Source organism: Castanea sativa, chromosome 6 (genome assembly GCF_040712315.1).
Source record: "Castanea sativa cultivar Marrone di Chiusa Pesio chromosome 6, ASM4071231v1".
Lineage (NCBI taxonomy): Eukaryota > Viridiplantae > Streptophyta > Magnoliopsida > Fagales > Fagaceae > Castanea > Castanea sativa.
In genome coordinates this window covers 9,398,579-9,421,084 of record NC_134018.1, presented here as the reverse complement: position 1 = coordinate 9,421,084, position 22,506 = coordinate 9,398,579, and the positions used below count along the sequence as shown (strand labels likewise).

General features: G+C 36.6%; 1 pseudogene; it reads left to right on the top strand.

Annotated features, from left to right (window-relative positions):
• The first annotated feature begins 15,225 nt into the window (after window positions 1-15,225).
• LOC142639401 (G-type lectin S-receptor-like serine/threonine-protein kinase At1g11300) lies at window positions 15,226-22,295 on the top strand (annotated as a pseudogene).
• The last annotated feature ends 211 nt before the right edge of the window (window positions 22,296-22,506 follow it).

Sequence of the window (22,506 nt, the reverse complement as noted above, 5' to 3'; positions counted from 1 at the left end):
ACTTGTCCAGTAACTTCCCCTGTTTTTGAGGAAGTCCAAAGGTTCCGGGTTAACTTCCTCAACTGCCATGGAAGTTAGAATATTTGATCTTCTCTTCCATAACCGTTATTTGGAAGTCAAGTACTTGGTAAGAAGTTGTGGCAATGAACCTCGATTTTTACTCACGCTTGGGAATAGTAACGTGTGGTCCAATTCATCAACTCTTATAGAGAGACTTGGAATTTGCTGTGTCTGGGGTCGTCCAAACGTTTTCCTAATTGACGACCCTCAAGTGCTTGGACGACCAGGTCTATGAAAGGAGGACCATTCGTGCTTTCTTAACATGGATGACTCTCATGGACGAGCTTTTCTTATCATGGACGACTCTCATGGACGAGCTTGGGAAAATGTTAATTCCTAGTCCACCATCAGTTGCCTCCTTGTCCAGGGGTCGTCCAAGGTACTATATATATAGCCTAATGCTATTTTTTGGACATGTGTCCTCATGTCAATGGTCAGACATGCCACGTGTTATGACCTTATTTGTGGCTGGTCATGTCGATTCACTTTTTCGAGGAGTATGCCACGTGTCACACTTTGTCTGGTCACATCATTTTAGATGCTAAATTTTACCGCCTATAAATAGTAGAATTCCTCTTCTACCCTTCACATTTCTGAAATTTTCTTCCTTGACATCTTTCTTCTTAGCGCCTCATCTAGAAGTATCTCCTTGTCCTTAGATCTCCTCTGTCTAGAGCTAGGTACTCTCTTTATCCTTCTTAGGTTTTTCCTTAGAATTTCAAAATGTCTGAGATTGTTCTTTCCTCGTCCAGCAATAGTGTAGATAAGGCTATAGACAAGTACCACGACTCCACTAGCTATACTGATTCTAGTAGCCATATTAGTAGTAGTAGTAGTGGGAATACCGAGGAATACACGTCTGGGGTTCCCTTAGAGGTCTTCCAAGAACACCTTAGGACGAGGGCAGCCTTAAGGTCTCAGGCTAGCACCTCAATGAGTGTTCCTCCGTCCACTCCTGTAGACGAGGTGGAGACTATATATAGCTGTGCTGTAGGTATTCCTTCCAAGACGGATGAGAAGAGACTAGCTGCCCTTAGGAGTTGGTATCAAATCCCAAACGACCTTAACCCTAGGTTAGCCGTCCATGGGGAGTGGTGCTGCCAGCCCCGTTTTGGGATAGGCATTTATGAAGCTTACCTTCTAGGGGGCTTAGATTACCCCTGAATGCCTTTGATAGAAAATTACTTACTAGATTAGGTTTAGGAGTTTGCCAATTTAACCCTAACGCATGGAGACTCGTCGTCACTATACAAGTTCTGTGGAGGGAAGTATTTGAAGGGGACCGTCCTCTCACTGTGGAGGAGTTCCTCTACTGTTACAAACCCTCGGAGATTAGTCAGTCCTTGGGCTTTTATCAATTTACGGCCAGGGGCAATGACTGTAGGTTGATTAAGTCCTTGGTTACATCCGACAGAAACTGGAAGACGGAGTTGTTCTTCGTCTCTAGTTTCTGGACTGGGCACCTTGTTAAGGTTGGCAGGGATTCATTTGCCCTGTATACTGGAGAACTAGGCAACCTTCGTCCTGAAGGTATGTTTTTGTTTGATGCGTTTGCTTTGCTTGGCCCCCTTCTTTTTATTTCTGTTTGTACTTGTCTGATCTTATCCTCCCTTGTTTCAGCTATTAAACTACCCTCTGTGAGTAAGTTTTATCGTGATCGCATCCACAGAGCTCGTCTGCATGTTGACAGGAGCTTTCACTCTTTGGTGACCCTTCAGTGTCTTGCCACATGGGGCCTTGGTCCTGAACCCTTTACTGAAGTTACTACGCACAAGCTTATTGTTTGTAGACGTGAGTTTCCTTTTCCCTTACAAGTTAATTGCTATGCATTCCTTAGCTGATACTTCAATATTATATATTTATTTATTATTATTTTTGTAGGGATGGCGACCATGAAGGAAAATAAAGGAAAAGAAGTTGTGGACGAGGCTACCAAACCTAAAGCTCAGTCATTTCTTGCTGTCGGAGACAAAAGAAAAAATTTGTCAAAGGCCATCGACTTGGAGAATCTTCCAAGTCGTCGCAGGGAGAAGAGGCCAAAGCACAAGTCGTCCAAGCCTGTGGTGGTCAAGCCTAGCCTCCCTACTCCTACCTCCCAGCAGCCATCCATCCAAGACCACTGCGCCTGCCACACCCTAGCCTTCTTAAAGGGTTCCTATGAACCTTCTTGAAAATGAAGATTTAGCCTAGGAGAGGTTTGAGAAGGCTGTGACTGGCGAGGACGTGGCTGCGTGCTATGACATGTCCTTGAGGGAGTTCGAGCATTCTGCTGTCCACGATCTTTTCAAGGTATACACTTATTTTTACCTCGTCTTGCCTCAATAATATTTTTACTTCATCTTGTCTTGTCTTATGTTTTACTAATCGCATTTTTAACCACTTGTGAAGGCAATGTCAAAGTTTATCGTTGCGTCCAAGTAGGCCACAGAGTTAGAGAGGACGAGGGTCTTGCTTGAGACAAGGGTCAAGGACGATTGCAAGGGGTGGGCTAAGGTGGTAGTTAAAGCTAAGGACGAGGCCCGGGAGCTGCAGAATCTGGTTGAGGAGTTGAAAGATGATATTGTAGAGAAGGATACTTGTCTTGACCATCTTCAAAAGAGAAATGACGAGCTGAGTACCCTTCTTAACAAGGCAAAATAAGACGCAGTAGCAGAGTTCAGAGCCTCTAAGCAATTTACTGACTTGCTAGACACCAACTACGCAGCTGGCTTTGAAGATTTTCGCATGGACGCTTGGGAGAACTTCCTTAAAGTTGACTTTAGCTCTATTAAGCTCAACCTTGGTGTTGCTACAAGTTCTCTTCTCCAAACGAGCTCCGAGGACGTTAACATTGAAGATGATGCCACCACTCAGCCTACCCAGGACGAGCCTAAGGTTGGACACGACCCCCTTCAGTGAAGAGAAAATTTGGCTTAGAGAAAATTTACCTTAGTTTTCCTTTGTCTCTTTCTTTTTTATGAGGTCCATTGTTTAGGACTATTGGAAATTGTTTAAGTACATTTCATTCATCCATAATACTTAGGATGAGTTTCCAAACAGTTGCCTTTTTTTAGGCTTTTATTTTACAAGGGTTTTTGGATGGTGGTCGTCTACCCTTTCTGAAACTTTGATGAATGAATGATTATTTCTGTTACTTTTTCATCCATTGTTGATCATGTTATTGTATGGACGAGTTTATCTCTTGCTTACACCATTCATGTTATACTAGTTTTTAAGTGGTCCGTCCACTCGTGGTGTTTTGCTCATTTACATTCTTCATTCCTTCATGTTTAACATGTTTGTCATTCTCTAATTTTTACAAGTATAATTCATCCTATGAATGGCACTGATTTTACCAGCTTTTATCGTTCAGAAATTTGACTTAGCCAGTTCTTTTTCTCATCCATGGGCTGGACGATTTACCATTGTCTTTAGATAAGACGTCTTTAGCGTTCAACTCGTCCAAAATATTTGATTGTCTTGGCTGGGTGTGTTTATCCATGAATTTTAAATATTTTTATATGCATGCATTTTCTCGTCCATTTCTTGGGCATTTATGCTTAAGGTTTTATCCCGTCCTTTGGACGAGTATGTGTTTTCTTGTCCATTGACTAGACGAGTATGCCTTAAGCTTATTTTTCTTTGTTTTATCCTCATTTCGAGGAAATCTTATAGACGTTACATCCCTGCGTTCAGAGATTTTCATTCGTCCTAGGCCTTAGCCTTCTTGTGGGTGAGATTATGGAGATTAGATTCATGCATCAAATACATTGGAAATCCAAACCACATTTATAAACATCGTCCACAAGTATGGCACACGCTTAGGAGCTTGTGCTTTAGGAAATTAAAATACTTATACAAACCAAGCACATAACTTCGTCCTTCACAAATTAGTTCGTAGACAGTGCAAAAGTTAGGAACTAATGCACTTTTTATTTAAAAACACGTAATAATAGTAGACCATATGATTGAAACCCCGTCCATGATGCTCATCCATGGTAATTCTAGTCCAAGCTCACCCTTCATTGATAGTACCTTCTCAGATGCTCAATGTTCCAACGGTGTTCTAGCTTCCAAGTAGTATGACCCTTGCATCTTACAGTTGATAACCTTATAGTGTCCTTCCCAATTAGGCCATAGTTTTCCATGAGTCAGATTCCTAGTTGCCAAGGATCTCCTTTTAAGTATGAGGTCCCCAATGTTGAAACGCTTGGGTTTTACCATGGCATCATACTGCCTGGTCATAAGATTTTTGTATCTTGCTATCCTTTGCTCTGCATCCATCCTTACTTCGTCAATAAGATCGAGGTCAAGATGAAATTGTTTTTCATTTTCCTTGTCCTAATACTTCATCACTTGGAGGTTAGCCATATGAAATTTTGCAGGTATGACTGCTTTGCTTCCATAGGCTAGCTTGAAAGGGGTTTCTCCTATTGGGGTCCTCACAATCGTCCTGTAAGCCCAAAGAACACCTAGTAGCTCAGCTGGCCATACTACCTTTGCACTCTCAAGCCGAGTCTTGATGATTTTCAGTAAGGATCGATTTGTTACTTTTGCTTGTCCGTTCGCTTGTGGGCGGGAGGGTGAGGAATAGTGATTCTTGATTCCAAGTTGCTCACAAAAATTTTTGAAAGGTGTGTTGTTAAATTGTCGTCAGTTATCAAACACTAGTACCCTAGGTACCCCGAACCTGCATACAATGTTCTTCCAAACAAAGTTTTTAACATTTTGTTGAGTAATTTTTGCTAAGGGTTTGGCTTCCATCCACTTGGTAAAGTAATCAATCCCTACTACCAAAAATTTCATCTGCCTAGTTCTTAGTGGGAAGGGACCTAAGATATTTAGTCCCCATTGCGCAAAAGGGCCATGGGGCCATCATTGGGGTTAGGTACTTTGGTGGTTGTCTAGGAATGTTGCTGAAGCATTGACACGAGTTGCACATCTTGACATAAGCCTTAGCATCTGCTTGAATAGTTGGCCAGTAGTAGCCTGCATGGATGACTTTATGAACTAACGATGTTGCTCTCAAGTGATTCCCGCATAATCCTTCATGAACTTCTCTTAACACGTAGTTTGACTTGTCCGGGGCTAGGCACCTTAGGTAAGGTTGAGAAAAGCCCCGTTTGTATAGCACTTTGTCTATGAGGACATACTTGACAGCCCTGACTCTCAATTTCCTAGCCTCATCCTTGTCTTCTAGAAGCCTTCCATCTTTGAGATAAGCCATTATTGGAGTCATCCAATTTTCTTCCCCTTCTATTTGCTGTACATCTGGGAGGCCTATGCTTAGCATGTATTGGACTCTGTCATATTCATCCATAATACCACTTGCCGAAGCTGCTTTTGCCGAAGCATCCGCTTCCATGTTTTCCTCCTTCGAGAGTTGAACAAAACTGGCTTCTTTAAACTTTTGGACGAGCCGCTTTACTTTGTTGAGATATTTCTTCATTCGATCTTCCTTAGCTTCACACATTCCATTCACTTGATTGATAACCAATTGAGAGTCTCCTTTGACGACTACTGATTCCACCCCTAAAGACTTAGCCAATTCTAACCCTCTAAAAAGAGCTTCATATTCAGCTTCATTATTGGTGGTTTGGTATTGTAGACGGGCTGTATATTCCAACTTATCTCCCTCTGGGGATTTGAGTATAACTCTAATCCTCCCTGCATATGATGTGGACGAACTGTCTACATTGATAATCCACATTTGAGCCCTTTCTCTTCATCTAGATTGTCCTGAATGGGAGTGAACTCCGCAATGAAACTTGCCAACGCTTGTGCTTTTATCGCGCTTCTTGGTTGGTACCTGACATCAAACTCACTAAGCTCTACAGCCCATTGGATTAGTCGTCCTACGGCTTCCAACTTGTTCATTGCCCTTTTTAGGGGATGATCTGTCAGGATGTTGATGATAGGAGCCTGAAAATAATGCCTTAGCTTCCTAGAAGCCGTTACCAAAGCAAAGGCTAGCTTTTCCATCATTGGATATCGTCTTTCCGCTCCTCTTAGTGCCCGACTTGTATAGTAAACCAGCTTTTGTATCCTTCTTTCTTCTCTAATCAATGCCGAGCTCACTGCATGTTGGGACACCGCTAAATAGAAATACAATTCTTCACCCAGTACGAACGGGCTTAGCAGAGGTGCTGTGGTGAGGTAGGTCTTGAGGTCTTGGAAGGCCTTCTAACACTCGTCTGTCCATTCAAATGCCTTCTTGAGAACTTTAAAGAATGTTAAACACTTGTTAGTAGCTTTTGAGATGAACCAATTAAGGGCAAAAACTCGTTCAGTAAGAGATTGGATTTCTTTAATATTCCTTAGTGGCTCCATATTCAGTATCGCCTGGATTTTATCGGGATTTGCCTCAATTCCCCTATGTGAAACCATGAACCCAAGAAATTTACCTGACGAAACTCCGAAAGCACACTTGCTAGGGTTCAACTTCACGTTATACCGTTTGAGTGTATCAAAGGTCTTTTGAAGGTCGTCCAAGTGCTTTTCCTCGTCCAAACTCTTTACCAGCATGTCATCTACATAAACCTCCACATTCTATCCGATTTGTGGACGAAACATATGGTTAACTAGCCTTTGGTAAGTTGCACCTACGTTCTTCAAACCGAAGGGCATCACCTTGTAGCGAAACAACCCCTGGCTAGTAGTGAAGGAAGTCTTCTCTTGATCCATCTCGTCCATCCTTATCTGATTGTAGCCTGAGAAGGCATCCATGAAACTTAGCAACTTATGACCTGCGGTCGAATCCACCAGCTGGTCAAGGCAATGGATAACTATCCTTAGGGCAAGCCTTATTCAAATCTGTGAAGTCCGCACACATCCTCCACTTGCCATTAGCCTTCTTGACATAACCACATTAGCCAACCAGTCCAGATAATAAACTTCCCGGATAAATTTTGCTGCGGTCAACTTCTGGACTTCTTCTTTAATGGCGTTGTCTCGTTTAGGAGCAAAAACTCTTTTCTTTTGACGTACAGGCTTGGAGGAAGGATACACGTTTAGACGATAGGTAATGACACTCAGGTCAATACCTGGCATGTCCTCGTGACTCTATACGAACACATTAAGACTTTTTTTAAAAAAACTGGACCAGGTTTTGCTTCGTCTTCTTTTCCATACTCACCCCAATCCTAGTAAAATTTTCGGGGTTGCTCTCGTCCAATGGAATGTCCTCCAGTACTTCCATGGGCTCTATGGTAATCCTTCTCTCGTCTACGCTTATTGTCTGTACGTGCTCATCTATAGGCAACATGGCTAGATAGCACTCTCTGGCGGCTAATTGGTCTCCTTACACTTGACTTACTCCATACTCAGTTGGGAATTTGACAGACAAATGGTAGGTAGATGTTACCGCCTTTCAACTATTTAGAGTCAGTCTTCAAATGATGGCATTGTATGATGATGAGTAGTCAACAACAAGGAAGTTTACTTCTTTGGATATTTGCTGTGGATACGCTCTGACCACCACAGGTAATGTAATACCCATGGGTTGCACTTTCATTCCTCCAAATCCTACCAAGGGCGAGTTTACTGGACAGAGTTGATCTCGTCCAAGCCTCATTTTTTGGAAGGCGGGGTAATACAAGATGTCCGCTGAATTCCCATTATCTACCAACACCCTTCTAGTTGTATAATCAGCAATGAGCAAGGTAATGACGATCGCGTTGTCATGTGGGTGGTGAACCCCTTTAGCATCCTCGTCCGTGAACGTAATGGCTTGCTCGTCAGCTTCTCTTGTCCTTGGAGATCGTCGAGACAGTTGGACGTTTTGCACCACCTTTAGGTATGTCTTCCTTGACTTGGTAGATTGACCTGTCGAAGTTCCCTTTATAATAACTCTTATTTCTCCAAGTGGGGGTCGTGACGACTTTTCCACCTTTGCCTTCAATTTCTCATCCTTGTGGTCTCGTCAGAGAAAATTTCTCAATTTTCCTTGCCTGATAAGATTCTCTATCTGCTTCTTCAAATCAAAACACTCATTTATGTCATGCCTATGATCTCTATGGAAGCAGTAATACTTGTTCCTATTACGTTTGTTGGGATCTCCTTTCATTTTCTTTGGCCACTTCAAGGATGGGTCATCCTTGATTTGCATAAGCACTTGCTTAAGTGGCATATTCAAGGGCGTGTACTACTAACTCCTTGCTGAAAAACCTGCCTTCTTATTATCTCTGTCTTTTTTCTCTCTTGCTCGAGCCTTCTTTAGACGAGAACCTTGCTCAGGATGGCGCGGGGGATTTGCCTCTATGCACTCTGCTCTCTTCCTCTTCCTCTTCTTGGCTATGATTACATCCTCCGCATTCATGAAGTTTTGGGCTGAATGGACGAGTTCAGCCATGGTTTATGGCTCTTGCTCATAAAGCTTATAAATAAATAAATCAGAGTTAACTCCATTATGGAAGGCTGCCAATAACAACTTGTTGTCCATCTCGTCCACCGTTAGGGCTTCCTTATTGAACCGTGTGATGAAGGACCGCAAGCTTTCATTTTCCCCTTACTCTATGGTTAATAGGTTGGACGAGGAACGCTTGTACCATTGTCCTCCGATAAAATGTTTAACAAACAACTTACTCAATTCTTCGAACGAGCCCACAGTGCTTGGAGGTATCTTGCTGAATCACACTCGCGCTGGCCCCTTGAGGGTGGTGGGAAAAGCCCTACATAAAATCTTGTCTGGAACCCTTTGGAGGTGCATGGTAGTCTTGAAGGTGGTGATATGATCACATGGGTCGCGCATTCCATCATATGAATCCAAAGAAGGCATCTTGAACTTTGGAGGTTAAGGGGACTGTTGATGGAAGCGGTGAAAGGGGAGTCTGTTCGATGAACCAAGTCATCTATGAGATTCGCCCTTCTCATGTTCTCGCTCATCTCGTCCATGACCTTCCTCATTTGATCCATCTCCTTCTCCAAGTGTGGCACCCTCTGTGATGTGGTGCCCCTTGAATGGTTTTCGGGCCTAGCATTTTCTCCTCTATCTTCTTGACTTTGGGCTTGCCCTTCTGTGTATCTTTCATGGTGTTGCCACGTTAGACCGATCTCCCTCATTAACTCTTGATTTTGATGAGTTAACTCCGCCATGGCGGCTGCCATGGATTGTATGTGTTGGATGGATGGCGGTTGCACAATAGGTGCTGACTAACGATCACAATGGGATTACTGGAAGCATCCCTACTCTCTTGGTGGCCTGGGCTAGTGGCCCTTGATCTTGTCCGAACCATTTAGCCTTTTGTTGGAGAAAGAATATTACAAAACACGAAATATTCTGTTCCCACAGACGGTGCCAATTGATGATGCAAAGAAAATCAGTAGGCAGGATGCTTCGGGCTTCAAAGGACTAGCGACTATTTGGAAGGCCTGAAAAAAGAACAAATGATCAAAGGTGACTGGGGTGGACCGACCAAGAACCCTCCGATGCCAAAGTTAGTTTATTTCTTTTATTCTAGGATTCCAACCTTTTAGGAGTTATTCGAAACTTACCCTCATTTGATGCAAATGAACCTTTATATAGTCTACAATTGAGGTGGTTACTTGTCCAGTTAACTTCCTCAACTTCCTCGACTGCTATGGAAGTTAGAATATTTGATCTTATCTTCCATAACCGTTATTTGGAAGTTATGTACTTGGTAAGAAGTTGTGGCAATGAACCTTGATTTTTACTCACGCTTGGGAATAGTAACTGTTGACGAAAATTGTTAACAATAATTGTTAGATTATGTTTAACAAACATTGTCAACTTATGTTTGACAAATGTCATCAAATTATGTTTAACAAGTGACGGCGAATTATGTTCAGCAATTCATCAAACATAATTTCACCTATAGGTCTTTTTGGTGTATGAGTTTTATTGATGTGAGTAGTGCCCATTCAAGATAATGTATCTCTTAATTACAACCCCTTGTTTCAAGGGAAAACCCTTTGATTCCAACCACTTTGTCTTTGTACATGAGTTTATTTATTTTCATGTTTAAGGGGATATGTGTTTTGATTTATTTTTGGCTGCACCTAATAATTTATTTAGGTTGCCTACATACCCTTGACGGGGATCAAGCCAATTTGTAGTTCTTAATTTGAGATCTTAGATTTAAAGTCTCAAATATGATTTTGTCCAATTTTAAATGACGGATCTTTAAGTCAATACTTGGTGTTTAATTAAGTATTGACATAATTTTGAATTTGGGTGAGATTATTGATTTTAATCTCAAGGATAAGTTATGGACCATGTTTTTATGGAAATTGAACCAAGGATTCTATCTTTGAGAAGTTAAATGTCCAAGCAATTTTTCCTTTCTTTCATTTGCTTCTTTGTAGGAATTTTAATGACATTTTGATTGAAATTCCCAAATTTAATTAAGGGAAAGAAAACTCCTTTGAAGCAATTTAATCATTGTGAACATATTTGGAATTGAAAAATTTCCTTAAATCAATTTTTATGGTCATTTTATTTTAGGAAATATTAACTCTAATTTTCATTAAGGAATTAATAATCCCAAAGAATTCGTTATGATTAATATGGTGGAGTCAAGGACTCTACTAAAAAAAATTAGAGTCAAAGACTCCATAAATTTAGTAGAGTCAAAGACTCCATTAATTTGGTAAAGTCAAGGACTCCATTAATAGGGTAGAGTCAAAGACTCCATTATTTTTGTAGAGTCAATGACTCCATTAATGGGATAGAGTCAAGGATTCTATTGATTGGGTAGAGTCAAAGGCTCTATTGACGGGGTAGAGTCAAAGGTTCCATTGATGGGGTAAAGTCAAAGACTCCATTAGTTTAGTAGAATCAAGGATTCCAATTAAAAAGAACATTACACCACAACTTGAGAGAATTTTTATTTAGTAATGTACAAATAGAAGTTACGAGTCAAAGACTCGTATTTAAAGCTTCATGCATGGAGTTAGGAACTCCCCATGAAACCCAATCCTATTTGCATTACCAAGCAAAAATTCAGATTTGAGAATGAGGGAGAGAGAGATTTTGGTAGAGAAGAAAGGGATTGATGAAATCCCATATACAAACCTATGCTGTGTATCTTGATGTTACTCTCTTAGTCCGTGCCTCTCTTTTTTTCTTCTCTCTATGTCTTTGCTGTGTGTGTACTTGCTCTCTTTTTGTGTTTCTGCCTTTCCTTTCTCCTCATTTTTTTTACGTGTTCCTCTCTAATTTATAGAGGAATTGAGAAGCAATTTTCCCCTCTTTTTTCTCTTAACTGATCTGTTCATGGACCAAAATTGCAAAGAAAGTGCAATATTGCACTAGCTTTTGGGTACAGCTGTGGCTGAATTTCAGGTGCATTGCTTTTTGGGAACTGTTGAGTGGTGCGTGTGGCAGGAAGTTATCCAACCACACATTCTACTTTCATTTTTTTTTAATAAGGATGTGACATTGCAATGTGACAGTACTGCCATAAACAAACAACCCCACTCACGTGATGTGAGTGTGGGGTGTTGTGATATTATTATTATTTTTTTTCTTTTTATTTTTCTTTATCATCTTCCTTATATATATATATATATATTTTTTTTTTTAGCACCATTTTTTTAAATTAATTTTGTTAATTTTGAAGGGCATTATTATTATTTTTTTGTCTTATGAACTTGTCCAAAATTTATACTTTTTGATAAATCTTGCTTGGACATTTTTTTTTTTTTAAGTAACCATTTTTTTGTTGTTGAAAATTTAATATTTCTACAGTAACGTGTGGTCCAATTCATCAACTCTTATAGAGAGACTTGAAATTTCCTGTGTTTGGAGTCGTCCAAACATTTTCCTAATGGACAACCCTCAAGTGCGTGGACGACCAGGTTTATGAAATGAGGGCCATTCGTGCTTTCTTAACATGGACGAGCTCTTCTTATCATGGACGAGCTTGGGAAAATGGTAATTCCTAGTGCACCGTCAATTTTTATGACTGTTGCGTTGATAAGTCGTGATTAGTGTATTGACCTGAATGACCTCATCTTCGTCTGACAGATACCATGAGGGACAAATATTGATGTTACCTTTGTCCACTGTCTCCTCCAATGGATGAGGATATTGCTGGGCCGTCTGACAGATACCATGGGAGACAAAGATTGATGTTACCTTCGTCCATTGTCTCCTCCTATGGACGAGGATAATGCCGGGCCTATCACATAATATTAAATGCAAAAAAGATCCTGTTTCTGTGTAATTTTACAAGTCCATGTATCGACTTCATACTGACATTATTCAAGCGTGATTCTTTAAAATTTTATTTGTTTCTCGTTGTCATAGTTGATTGATTCCTATTCTCATTTAAATGAAAGAGAGATCTCATTCTACACCAATAAAAAAAATTAACTAATAAAATAATATAATATAAATTCAAAATGTTAAGTGAAAATAATAATAATAATAATAACGTTTATAATAGATGGCCTGTTTTAATAGGTGTAAACTTACTACAAAACATGCGGGTCTATAGCCGCGTTTGCAAAACCGCGGCTATAGCTAACCTATAGCCACGTTTTTTAGAAATGTGGCTATAGACTTAACCTATAGCTGCTTTTTTAAAACGCGGCTATGAGTTAAGTTTATAGCCATGTTTGTAAGTAGTTTTAACCACGTTTTTAAAACGTGGCTATAGGTTAAGTCTATAGCCACGGTAGAAAACATGGCTATAGGTCCAGCCAAATATATATTTTTAAAGAAGGACCTATAGCCACATTTTTTAAAACGTGGCTATAGGTTGAGTCTATAGCCACGGTCATAAACGTGGCTATAGGTCCAGCCAAATATATATATATTTTTAAAGGAGGACCTATAGCCATGATCATAAACATGGCTATAGGTCCAGCCAAATATATATATATATATATATATATATTTTAAAGGAGGACCTATAGCCACGTTTTAAAAAACATGGCTATAGGTTAAGTCTATAGCCACGGTCATAAACGTGGCTATAGGTTCAGCCAAATATATATATATATATATATATATATATATATATATATATATTTTTAAAGGAGGACCTATAGCCATGTTTTTAAAAACGTGGCTATAGGGAAAAAAAAAAAACCCCAAACAGCTTCACTTTAGCGTAAACAAAAATAGAATATGCCATAGAATATTCTATGGCATATTCCAAAATGTTCCATAAAAAAAAAAAAACTAGCTGAATGGGTTGACTTCAGCGTAAACAAAAAATGGAATATGCCATAGAATATTCCTAGAATATTCTATGGCATATTCCAAAATATTCCAAAAAAAAAAATCTGAAGATTTCAAATTATGAAATCTCAGACTCTCCCTCTCGTCAAAAGAAAAAAAAAAATGAAAGTTCTCTCGGTCATTCAAAAAAAAAAATAAAAAAGATAATGAAAAAGCTCTCTCATATTAATCTTACAACTCTCTCAATCTCTCTCTCATATGTGCATGCTGTCACCGATCTATGTTGTCAGATATCCAAAAAGTGCTGACCCACACTGTTAATCCCTTTTTCCCACTGATGCTGTATGAATGGGTTTGTGAAAATATGGGGTTTTGTTCATTGTTCTTTGAGTTTTGTTCATTTTTGTTCCCTTTAACTTTGTCTCTCTTTGCAGTAGATCTGAAGGTTGAGTCTCTCTTTGCAATAGACTAAAAGATTTTAAATCAATGAAGCTAAAGTGCCTAAAAAATTATCTCTGTTTGCTTTATTTTTCTCTAACCCATGGCCAAAAATGATTTTCTTTTGTTTGATTTTGTTTTAATTAATTTTGGGTTTGAGCATATGGACTCTTTTTGGTTGTGTTTCTGTTATAGGGATTTTTGTATTTTTGAGCTTGTACTTTTATTGAAGGAGATGTTCTGTTTGTGTTCTTGCACTGTTTTCTTGTATTTTAGAGCATGTTGTGTTTGTATTGTGGGCATGTTGTGTTTGATTAATTTTGAAATTTTCTGAGTTTTTGTCTGAATTTGAATTTGCTGGGTTTGTATTGTTGTTTTGAATTTCTTAATTTAATTAAAATTTAAATTTTAAAGTTTGAAAGCATTAATTTTAAAAATTAAAATTTTAATTTTTTAAAAGAAATTTTGATTACCGAAAATTAATTTTTGGTAATCAAAATTAAAAAAAAAAAAAAAAAAAAAAAATATATATATATATATATATATATATATATATATATATATATATATATATATATATATATATATATAAGGGTCTATAGCCGCGTTTAAAAAATGTGGCTAAATTATGTCCTATAGCCGCGTTTGAAAAAATGTGGCCATAGACCCCTCAGGCCTATAGTTACGGATTTAAGGCCACGGTTGAAAACGCGGCCTAAAAAAACGCAACTATAGGCCAAATCGGGCTATAGCCACGTTTTTCTGAGCTATAGCCGCGTTTTAAAAACGCGGCTATAGAACTTTTTTTTGTAGTGACTAATGTGTTAGCTATATTATGAAAATATTTCATGGGAGGAGTAGTAGTAAAGAGAGACTACTACTATTTGTGTGGAGCAACAATCAATGTCATGATCTTTGATTTTTTGTTTTTACGTCAAAGTCGTCGTGGTTGATCCAAAAAACGAAACGAAAAGTCTAAAACATTTTTGTTGGGTCGATAATATATGTATTTCATCTATTTTAGCGTGCGTTTTGCGACGAGTCTTCGAAGCGGGAGGCACGGCTATCGCTCATGGTGTTAAATAACTAATTCTTCTAAATGTTGCTGTAAGGGTTGGTATTTGGTATGTAGATAATTAAAGTAAGAGGAGTGAAGTAATCAAGCATGACAGATTAGTTTATAACATTAAAAGAAGAGAACATTTGTTTCTTTCAAATGTTGAATACTACATACTTCAAGGAGTACGTATTTATGGTACTTCAAAAAATACCTAATTAGAAAATTATTGAATACTTTAGGAATCTCATAAATGCGTACTCTCTCCTCTCACATGAATTGTGGGTTCTACCACAAATTTAGGATACACTAAAGAACAAAGACTGGCACGTTTTATTATTGTTATTATTATTATTATTATTTTTTTGAGATGTTAGACTTGCGAAATTCTTGAGTAGCATTTTTACCAGAAAACCAGACTTTTCAGAAATACTACTTTATGAAGCAAAGAAGAAATAAAAAAGACCCACCATAAATTGTTAAATAAACAAAGCCTCCCCGAACCCTTTCCTTCATTCTCACACCAAGTAGGTTCAAACAAGTTATGGGATTTCTTAGCAAGAGTAACTTGTTGTTTGTCCTTTGTTGCCTTTGTTTAAACTTTGGCGTTGCCGTAGACACCATTAGATCTTCTTAATCTATCAAAGACACAGACTCTGATTGCATAATCTCCAATGGGAGTGCTTTCAAACTGGGATTCTTCAACCCAGTGAATTCAACAAATCGATATCTTGGAATATGGTATAATAGAATTTCTGTATTCACAGTCTTATGGGTAGCGAACAGAGAGAAACCCTTCAAGGATTATTCAGGGGTTCTTACTATATCTGAGGACGACAACCTTGTAGTTTTAAATGGACAAAAGGAGATTCTTTGGTCATCGAATGTTACCAACTCTGTTGTCAATCCAAGTGTGCAGCTTTTAGATTTAGGGAACCTGGTCTTGCGAGACAACACAACAAGGACAAACATATGGGAAAGTTTTCAATTTCCTACTAATACAATGTTGCCCAAGATGAAAATAGGCGCTAATGCAAGAACAGGTAAGAAAGTTTAGTTGACATCATGGAAAAGCCCTTCTGATCCATCCATTGGAAGCTTCTCTTCGGGTTTTGATCCTCTTAGTATTGGTATTCCTTAATCTTTCATTTGGAAAGAGCGTAGCCCATATTGGCGCAGTGGTCCATGGAATGGTCGGATCTTTATTGGAGTACCAAATATGGATTTTGCATTTCGTAATGGATTTAGTATCAAAAGTGATGAAGAAGGAACATTTTCTATAAGTTTCTCTTATGTGACCGAATCTTTGATACATATATTCCATAATTTGAATGGAAATTTGGAGCAAAGATCTTGGGATGATAAGAAGAAGGATTGGGTGGTGGTGTTGAAAGCTTTGCAGAGTGAGTGCGATTTTTATGGTAAGTGTGGGGCATTTGGAAGCTGTAATCCACAAAGTTGGCCAATTTGCAGCTGTTTAGGGGGTTTTGAGCCAAGGAATACAGAAGAATGGAAGGGAGGAAATTGGAGCAGTGGATGTGTGAGAAGGACACCATTGCAGTGTGAGAGAGTGAATACTACTAGTGGTGAAGGCAGCAAAATGGATGGGTTTTTGAAACTAAATATGATGAAGGTTCCAGACTTTGCAGATTACTCTTCTGCTCTTAAGGGCGAATGCAGACAACAGTGTTTGGAGAATTGTTCTTGTATAGCGTATGCATAAGATAATGGCACTGCTTGTTTGTCATGGACTAGAAGCCTAATTGACGCACAAAAATTCTCCAGTGGTGGGGTGGATCTTTACTTGCGTGTTGCCTTTTCAAAACTTGGTGAGTTTTGTGTGTGTGTGTGTGTGTGAAAATCATTCACTGCTGGCCCCATCACCATGGTTGGTGGTGGTGGTTTTTTTTTTTTTTTTTTCTCAGACTTGAATGATAGAAATACCTATTCGGTGTATGCAGCCAATAATAGTGAGTTCAGTGGCGGCTCTAAAAATTTTTGGTGAAGGGTTACTAAGAAACTTAAATTAAACAATTTTTTTTAAAGAAAAAAAAAATTGAGTTATCCAAAAAAAAAAAAAATCAAATATATGAAATTATACAATTTCCTTTTACGAGTTTTTAAATTTAGAAATCTTTTTATAATAATTCATTATTGGTTGTCAATGTGGGTAGCTGTAACTATTTTATTTTGTTAAGTTTATATAACTTTTTTTTATTTTTATGCGGTGTCATTGTTTTTATAAAAATATTTAAGACTATATAACAAAACTCAACCCACTAGCACTGTGTTAATTATTGACCCACATGGATACACTCATCTATACATAAATAATACACTAAGTGTTTACTTAACAAATCAATTGTTTGAAAAATAACAAACATTTCTATTTTTTTATTCTTGAATCACTAATTTTATAACAAAAAATTATTATTAAATTATATAAAGTTATGTTATATTTATACTACATATGCACTATGCACACATACAGACAAACAACAACAACAACAACAACAACAATAATAATACACTCAACCAGTTTTAAACACAAACTCTCACACACACATGAATAATGCTATAGCCACAAACAATTTATAACATTTTGTAAACTATTCACAACATTTTTACAACATGTTGATGTGGTCAACCTTTTATTGGTTTTCATCTAGATCCACCATAAATTTCACTTTTTTATTTACCAATAATCACTCACCACATCTGTTAAGCCATATCAGTGACCATGACATTATTTTCTTTCCATCATTTAAATATATATATATATATATATATATATATATATATATATATATTAATATAAGCAATAATGCATTATGCATTAACACATTCTCAAAACTAATTGTAACTTACCAATCATGATAAGACCATCACTTTTTACTATCATGACTTTACATATTCTTGAGCCTAAATGTAACTTATAATAGAAAGTATATGTAATATAAACAGCTTGGGCAGAAATAGCATTTATTTACTTTTAGTTTATACTCACAAAAAAAAAAAAAAATCATATGCTATCATTGTATTAATGTAATAATATCTGTATGCTAATGTTGTATTCAAGGCCAAGTTGAAAGGTTCATTTTCACTCCTAATTATAGAACCATATGTTGTTTTCATCAACTTCAAGAGATAGAGATAATGAACACCCACTTCAGTCCAATTTGGTCCATTTCAGTCCATTTAATCTAGTTAGGTCTACTTTGGTCCATTCAACTTAATTCGGTCCATATCTCCACAAAAAAAAAAAAATCTGTCAATCTATTTAGTCCATTTCAAGTGAGTATAAACTAAAAATAAATAAATTGTTGTCTTTGCTATCTCTTATTATTATTATTATTATTATTATTATTATTATTATTATATACAATAACGAGAAAGAGAGGATTTGAACTATAGTTCTACTTAATATACAATAACGAGAAAGAGAGAATTTGAACTATAGTTCTACTTATATTAAGAGAAGCGATTCTTGGCATTTGACATTATTGTCACAAAAGTAGGTTTGCAATTTTTGTTTTAGTTTTTTTTTCTTCTTTCAACACATTTTTGGCCGCAAAAAGCAGAATTACATGTAGCGCTTGACATTGTTGTTGTGAAAACATGTTTGCAGTTTTTGTTTTCTTTTTATTTTTTGTTCTTTTGATATGTTCAACCTCAAAAAGAGAATCATATTTTATCCTTTTTTTGGTTTAATAAAATCACGTATTCTCCTTAAACCAATTGTTTCATCCTTACTCTCTTTTTCCTGTAAAACTGCATCCATAGTAACTATTTATGTTCAATTAACTTCTCAAATTTATGATTTCATTTGAATAATATTTTGTTTTTCTTTTCTTCTTTTTCTTTTTGACACTATTAGCTCAATCTGCTAAGAAAAATGGTCTTACTCAGAAAAAGAGGATGCTGGCAATTCTAGGAGTTTTTGTTGCTGTAATGTTTCTTCTTGTAGTCTTAGTTGTGTATTGGTTTGTAATGAACAAGAAGAATGGTAAGAAAGTTTAGAGCAATTTTTTTTCAACCTATTTCTATATTTCTGAGGCCAGTTAACAAATGCTCCCAAGATTACTCCAACACTATGTTTCAGAGTTTATAAAAGACCACTACACACCATTGGTGTGGTGCTCCGCAAGTATAAGTGCTTGTGGGGTGTGGGGGGTAAGAGTTGGGGTTCAAGTTTCTAGGAGGATAAATCATGAAAGAATTGACAAAAATGGAATGGAACTTGATATATTTTTCTAGCGTAAAAGTTTATAGAAGCAAAAACGAAAAAGAACTTGATATATTTTGTTATTATATTCATAATTTCTTGAGAGGGCAACCTATACCCTTCACTGCCATCCAAAATATGAAGGACTTGTTGGGGAAAGCTGCTTTAGACCATACCATTTTCTACCATTCAATTGAGACATACATGTTTCTTTTTTCATTCCACTCTAAATTGCAATTTGTTCTTCACTGCTAGCCAAAAACAAACGTATTAAAGAATGCTTAGAAGCAGCTGCTTTAGACCATACCACTTTCCATCATTTAGCTCTATCCTTTTTGTTTCTTATTTCACTTTAGGTTGAAATGCATGTAAATTTTCCATATTTAGATGAAATCCAGTATATTGAGCTGTCTTAGCTCTATCCTTTTTGTTTCTTATTTCACTTTAGGTTGAAATGCATGTAAATTTTCCATATTTAGATGAAATCCAATACATTGAGCTGTCTTAGCTATATTTAATTGATGGAAATAAGCTTGTAGGGTAGTATCTTTTGATCTAATACGGTTCCAACGCCATCGCACTTACAAAAAACCTTCATGTGGCGATTGGTACGGGATAATGTTTTAGGATTCGTAGGAATATTTAAAGATTCCCATGTTTGGTTGCAAATCACGCTAGGGAATCAGATGCCAGGGGAATCTAGATCCCCCCTTAAACCCCTCTTAGTAGGAATATGGATTCCCTTTAAAACAGGTGGGAATCCAAATTCCCAAGCTTAAAGGAAATTGTATTTTTTATAAATTGACAATTTTAACCATTTTTCCTTATATTTTAAGCAATTAAGATAAAATATAAAACAAATTATTATGGATAAAACTCTTTTAAAAATTATTATTAAGAATAAAAGCATTTGAGAATTTAAATAGTTATTTTTGTATTGTACCTGCCATTTGTAAATGTTAGACTATAATTTTAATGAATTTGTCATAATTAATAGTTTATATTTGGTTTTTCATTATTTATTTAGAGGAAGATTTTTTTTTTTTAAAAATGATTTGGTAGTTCACATTCAAATCTAAGGATAGAATGGGAAAATAAATAATTCATTTAAGATTCCTAAGAATAAACTAAACATTATTATCTCACATTCCTAGGAATCTTCAGAGATTCCTAATGAAACCAAACATAGGAATAACTACATTTCTAAGAATGTGATTCCTAGTAATATGGATTCCACCGTACCAAATACCACATCAGGGTGTCAATTATCAAGCCACATAGATATATTTTTTTACCCTTTCCAAGTTCTAACTAAAAGCTTGATGAATGGCCCAGCCAATTCCCTAACATTTAGGATTTTCTCCAACCCCATCAGTTAGACTGAGGAACTTTCATCACCCAAAAGCACTTACCTCTTAGAAAAGATCATTTTAACCAAATGGGATTTTCTGTCAATGATAAACATAAAATTATAAACTTCAATTTTTCCTCTTATTTTCCTCTGTTTCGTTCTTTTATTTGAGTGTGTATCTTAGTTTTATTAAATCTGGCTTTTGTGTGAAAATTCCTAATTGGACAAATATGGTTACTAGCATTATTAATTACTTGTTTTATGACAGGGGAGAGGCATAGCACATATTCATATAGTGTTGACTCCACTTTACCATACTTTGAAGGCTGTCCAAGTAGAAGTGAGCTTGATGAAACTAGAAGAAATTCAAATTTGCCATTATTTGATCTAAGAACCATTATTGCAGCTACAGATAACTTCTCTATTTCTAACAAGCTAGGCCAAGGTGGTTTTGGCCCAGTTTATAAGGTAGTCTCATTCAACTAGTCCCAGAATTTCCATAATCTTATTTCAAGTGTGTTAATGCATCAGAAATTCCATCAGGAATGTTTATGGATATTCATTGAGTATGAATTCGTTATATGCAATTGGGCTTGCCCAAATAATTCACCAAGTTGAGTTTCTTTCAACAATTGAGCACTATGACAAAATGATATTTGGACTTTAATTACAAGGTTTGCTTCAAAATGGAATGGAAATTGCAGTAAAAAGACTATCAAAATGCTCTGGACAAGGAATAGAACAATTCAAAACTGAAGTTGCACTAATTGCTAAACTCCAACATAGGAACCTTGTGAGAATTTTAGGTTGTTGCATTCACAAAGAAGAGAAGATGTTGAACTATGAGTACTTGCCAAATAAAAGCTTGGACACTTTCATTTTTGGTATGTCTTCACATTAACTTCACTCATCATCACTACAAAATGATCCTCCCATTACAAACATATCAGTTCCTAGTAGCCAGATTATGCACGTAAGCAAGTAAACATGTATGCAATGCAATCTAATCCAAGTTCTCATTTCTTCATTTAGATGAAACAAAAAGGTCATGTTTAGATTGGGGAAAGCGATTTGAGATTATTTGTGGAATTGCTTGAGGGATCTTATATCTTCATCAAGACTCAAGATTAAGAATTATCCATAGAGATTTAAAGGCTAGCAATGTTCTACTTGACAATGCATTGAATCCAAAAATTTCAAATTTTGGTATGGCTAGAATTGTTGGAGGGGACCAAATTGAAGTTAATACAAACTGCGTCGTTGGAGCATTGTAAGTGTGCTATAAAACAAAGATATACTTTTTTAACCAATTACTCGACTACCTTTTATATATCTAAGGAGAATACAAATTACAAGTCTTTGTGAGAAAAAATATGAAGGATATCTTTGTAATTTGCTTTCATATTGTGTTACTTCAAATGTTACATGTATGTTAGTGCCCAGAGGGCTATCTTTGATCATTTTATGTTGGGACTCAATACCTTCCTTTTCATTGTGTTATGATAGTGGTTATATGTCACCTGAGTATGCAATGAAATGCCTATTTTTAATAAAATCCAATGTATATAGCTTCGGAGTATTGCTACTAGAGATCATTATTGGTAAAAAGAACAGTACTTATGATCATGATGGTCCTTCATCAAATTTGATTGGACATGTAAGTACATACATGAAAAACGACTACAAAATTAAGCCTATATTGTTGAGCCTAGTATAATGAATATCTTTTCTATAGGTTTGGGACCAATGGAGAGAAGACATTGCCATGAAAATGGTCGACCCCTCACTAGAAGAGACATACTCAGTTGATGAAGTTTCGAGATGCATTCAAATTGGGCTTTTGTGCGTGCAAGAACATGCAACAGACTGGCCAACCATCTTTACAGTTTTTTTCATGTTGGGTAATGATACACCTCTTCCTTCTCCAAAACAACCTGCATTTATTTTGAAGGGTACTTACAATAGTACAAATAGATCAACTAGTGAAGCATCTAATTCTGTAAATGAAATAACAATTTCTAAAATTGATGGTCGCTAAAACCCCAAACTATTTATAGCTATGTACTATTGAATCATTATAAATTTACAATATATCATTGAGTTCCTTTAAGTCTGCTCTACATTACATTTTTTTTCTTGTATGATCAATTGTATATAATGTATATATTGTAAAATCATTACAAAAAAGAAGATAATATATAATACCACAAAATTGTATTTTCCAAAATTGGCAAGAGAATCCATCTTTT